The following is a 4,787-nucleotide window of genomic DNA, read 5'->3' as shown; positions in this document are numbered from 1 at the left end:
GTTCTAAAGAACTCTTTTTGAATTGATTGACTATTCAAAGCCCTAAAGTATCCTGGGTTATCTTTAGCTTTGTATGGGGATGTTAGATAAAATGAAGAGAAATCTGAATTTGCCTCTGGGTTAGTAATGGAAAGTTCCTACCAGCTAACTGCTAGGAAGTTTCTGGAGGCTCACCAGACACTGGGGCAGAGTTAATGAGCTTTGCAGTATAGCAGACCGTGCTGGGAAAGGAGACAGCTTTGTCTAAGCCCTGTGCCACAGATTCTAAAGGCCTGTGCTGTCAAATATCGCTCTGTGGGATTCAGAGACGAGGAGCTGCTGAAACATGCAGCCACTTGAAAAATAACCACCTGAAGCACCAGGAGAAACAGAAGAGCTCAGGAAGGTCATGACGTATGTAATGAGCACAGCGACCTAGGCCAAAAGCGAGAAGACTGGAGTCTTGTGGTAATCCTGCTTCTGGTTCTTGCAAATCCCTTTGGGGGTTTGGTTTCTTCATCTGTGATGAAGGGGTCGGACTTAGGTTGCTTTGAGTGCTCACATCCTATAATTTTGTGATACCAATTAATCCGCGGCTGTTAGGTGCTGGGAATTTGGCTACCAGGTCAAGTTTCTGACGCCCATCAACCCCATATGAACTAACTCTCATAAAGGATTTGTGACGCAAAAGAGAAAAGTAATTGAAACTGGGGCCCGGGGCTGAGGGGTGGGGGGGACGGAAATGGTCAGTTAGTTTGGTTTTTGACTTGCTGTGTTTCAGGTGAGGGTAAGGCACTACCAGATGCATTCTTCGCGGCATCTGGAATATAAGCCTGGAGTTTAGGTGAAGTCGCAGCTGGAGAAGTAGAACGTGGATCGGGGATGGTTAGCAAACCAGTTTCAACAGATATTTGAGTGGTGAGTAATGCAAACATTCATCCATGCGATAATCAGCAAACATTTATTTGACATCTATTACGTGTCAGGTACCACAGTCTGTACTGTGGAAGAGCCAGAAAGAACGGAGGCACAGACCTGTTTTCAGGAATTTGCAGTGCAAGCGTTATTTGGATACGACGACAAGCATTATGCTACAGGACAGTATAAGAGGAACCGTCTAAGAGAAATGACAGTGTTTGGGGATTCAAAGGAGGCATGTAGGATTGCACAGCAGGGGAGACTGCATGAGGGAAGTAGCATTCGAAATCAGCTTTGAAGAAAGACTAGGTCTTGGCTGAGGACATGGGGGCTGGGAACGGCATTCCGGGGAGGGGAAACAGTGCAAGTGGATATTATTTCACAGACCAGCAAGGTTGGGAGCGTCTCTCCTACGAGCTAGAAACCTGGCTGGAATGTGAGCTGTGTATAAAGAAAGAGGGGGAATGAAGCGTTGGGTAGATGGAGGTTATATTAGGCAAATGCCGATGGTGGTGCCGAGTTTCCTTGTTTAGGCAGGACCCCCTGCTTTGAGGAGGTCCGTGTGGTTTTCTGAGCTTGGCCTTAACCGGATTTCTCCTGCTGGGCGGGGCAGATGGAGTCTGAGATAGGAGCCAGGTGACTTTCTGTGTTAGGAAGAGCCCAGGGGGAATAAGGGCTGAAGGGAGAGAACAGAGGTCTAGACTTGATCTTTAAAGACACTCAATGTGGCAGGGCCAAGGGAGAAGGCAAAGCAGCCCAGAGAAGTCCCCGTAGGTGTCCCCGGGCCCGGAAACAAGTGACTGAGGAGCAGAAGCAGCTGCAAAGCCTTCCACGTGACCCATCAGAGTCAGCAGAATACAGACCTATGGCCCCATGGAAAGAGTTGTGGGTGGATTCGGGGATCTGGCTCATCAGTGGGGACATGGTTTTTCATCTGTAAAATGGAGAGCTTATTAGGAAGATCAGTGAGTCAAAGGATATAAGAGTGGTAGATGCTTCACTCCTACCAGTGGAGTCAGAATTATAACAGCTTCATAAATGCATGGAGTCTGTTCTACACAAAATCGAATCCTGTCTTTGGGGATGTCATCAGGCTAGCAAACACAGTGCAAGTCCCCCGGCCAGTGTTGTCACATGGTTGCACCCTACAGACATGTCCCCAGGAAAGCAGCCAGGTGGCTGCAATCTAAAGGAAGGGGCATTTTTTATTTCGAACCCGAGTGAATTTTATTCTGATAGCCGGAGCTTGGGTTTTCTGACCTTTCCCATCTTTTAATCTCCTATTTTGTATTCGAAACGGGGTTTTGAATTTTCCCATTCCACAAAACAGTGTGCCCTTTCCACAGTCTCCTTTGCCCTGACACTGCGAGAAAAGGGAGAAGCCCAGTAACGAGCAGCTGATGTTTGCAGAGGGCTTTGGAAGCCGTGGCTGGAACACGCTACGCAAACACAGGATATTACCTCGGAGCGGCTGCGGGGGGGGGGGGGGGGGGGGGGGGGGGGGGGGGGGGGGGGGGGGGGGCGGGGAGGAGGAGCGCTCGCCCCGGGTTCTGGCTCCCAGCGGGGGCGGGCAGGAAATGACCCCCAACTTCCCAGAGCGCAGGAGAGAGCCCAGGGTGAGGGGCTGACGCTTTGAACCTGCTGGGTCAAGGAGCCGCCCACGCTTCCCAGACTGTATCGGAGGGAAGCAAAGCCTCCTTGGCAACTCAGTTATAAAGATGAAGGCATTTTTGCAAAACAAGTGTTGGCTCCAAGGCTTGCAGGAGGCAAGCAGGATCCTGGCAACGCACCCCGTCCTGCTGGGAGTCCTGCGCATGCAAACTTCCTGAGGCCATCTTGTCAGGCGCCTTAGGGAGAGTAGGACCTTCTGTCGCCGTCCCCACGCTGATTTTGACATGAGCGGGCACAGGCCACTCCGAGAACCACACTGTGTTGCCCACCTTCTGGAACGCTGAATCTAGAGCAAAAACAGCACACAGGCCCTCTTCAGATTCTTTTAACAGTTCTCCTGGGGGGCAGGGGAAAGACCCAGCTGCCTGGCCAGCCAACCCCTGCACCTCAAGTTCTGTCTCCTATGGCATCATAGCCCTCTGGTTGTAGAAGGTTGAGGCTTTGGAATTTTTTTTTTTTTTTAAGCGAGAGATTTATCTATATTAAGGGTTGTCAGGGCACCTGGGTGACTCAGTTGGTTGAGTGTCTGACCCTTGGGTTTGGCTCGTCATGATCTCTCGTTTGTGGGTTTGAGCCCTGCGTTGGGCTCTGCCCTGACAGTGCAGAGCCTGATTGGGATTTCTCTCTCCTCTTCTCTCTCTGCCCCTTACTGGCTTGCTCTCTCTGTCTAAAAACCAAAAACTAATAATAATAAATAAGTAAACATAAATAAATTTTAAAAACAGACACCATTATTAAAAACAAAAAAATAAAAAATTGAGTACTATCACTGGAGCCTTCTCTTTCCCCAGCTTTTATGGGAGTTACTTTTTTTTTTTTTAATGTTTTTTATTTATTTTTAAGAGAGAACAAGACAGAGTACTAGGAGGGAAAGAAGAGAGAGAGGGAGACACAGAATCTGAAGAAGGCTCCAGGCTCGGAGCTGACAGCACAGAGCTCAGAGACCGACACTGGGCTCGAACTTGCGAACCATGGAATCATGACCTGAGCCAAAGTCCGACGCTCAACTGACTGAGCCACCCAGGTTCCCATTCAAAATGGATTTACTCCTATCCACCAGTACATACAGAGGATCTACTGCATGCAAAACGCCATGCCAAACATCACGAGAAGGCTGCAGAACGAAGGTGATTTGAAGACGCTTGTAATCTAGTAAAGGAGACAGACATGCATAAATTACAAGCATCAGGCGGACAACAGTCATACAAGAACATAAAAAGGGACTTTTCCTCTAAAGAGGATCAAGAGAGGGACTTTGACAAAGGGTGGTGTTGTCGTGGCCCTTAGAAGAGGAATAGTGCCTCAGCAAGTGACCATGGCCACGGGAGGGCCATCCGGAGCCAAGACCCCAAAAGGAAAAATGTAGGAAATTGTGAATATGCAGGTGTGGTGGCAGTAGTCCTAAGGGGAAGCTGTGGTGTGAGGTAGCTGTGAACAAGCTGAGGGGTTCGGGGTGCTCAGTCAACTCTTGATTTTGGCTCAGATCACAGTCCCCAGGTTATGGAATTGGGCTCCACGTTGAGGTTCGGGCTCTGCACTGAGTGTTAGGCGCCCACCTCCCACTGCCATGCCCCACACTGAGCATCGAGCCTGCCTAAGATATTCTCTCTCTCTCTCTCTCTCTCTCTCTCTCTCTCTAGGGGCACCTGGGTGGTTCAGTCGGTTGAGTGTCTGACTTCGACTCAGGTCATGATCTCTTGGATTGTGGGGTTGAGCCCCATTCTCGCTGTCAGCACAGAGCCCTCTTCAGATCCTCAGTCCTCTCTCTGCCCCTTGTCTGCTCGCTCTCTCTCTCACACACGCACTCTCTCTCTCTAAAATAAACATGGGGAAAAATCTTTAAGACTGTCTCTCATTCTCCCTATACCCTTCCCTGCTCACTTGCTTGTGCTCTCTCTCTAAATAAATAAATAAATAACAGGTTCAGGGGTATAGGCTTATTTCTTTGTGAATGAGGGAACGTTAAGCGTTTTTTGAAGAGTGAGTACTGCTATTTCAATGAGTGCGTGGAGCATGGAGCAGTGAGGCCAGTTAGGAGGCTGTTACAGAGTCCAGGAGAGAAGAGGTGAGGTTCTAAACCACGGGGATTGAATTCCTAGGGTTCCTATTCATTCCTCAGCCTTTGCAGGTGAGTCTCAGGAAGCCAAGGGAGGTGAAGGGGAGATACGATGGCTCTGTCCATGCCCAGAGAAACGCTGGACCCAAGTACCATCCAAAAG

General features: G+C 49.4%; 1 long non-coding RNA gene across 1 annotated transcript; it reads left to right on the top strand.

Moving 5' to 3' along the window:
• The first annotated feature begins 265 nt into the window (after positions 1-265).
• On the top strand, positions 266-3,447 carry LOC120233986. The gene is made up of 3 exons (XR_005528958.1): positions 266-447; positions 761-897; positions 3,412-3,447. It is a non-coding gene; the product is annotated as an uncharacterized LOC120233986 (long non-coding RNA).
• Positions 3,448-4,787: the final 1,340 nt, after the last annotated feature.

This window comes from Hyaena hyaena, unplaced genomic scaffold, assembly GCF_003009895.1.
Source record: "Hyaena hyaena isolate Hyena2069 unplaced genomic scaffold, ASM300989v1 scaffold_100, whole genome shotgun sequence".
NCBI classification, from domain to species: Eukaryota; Metazoa; Chordata; class Mammalia; order Carnivora; family Hyaenidae; genus Hyaena; species Hyaena hyaena.
Note: the sequence above shows the minus strand (reverse complement) of the source record. Positions and strands in the feature narration are given on the sequence as shown.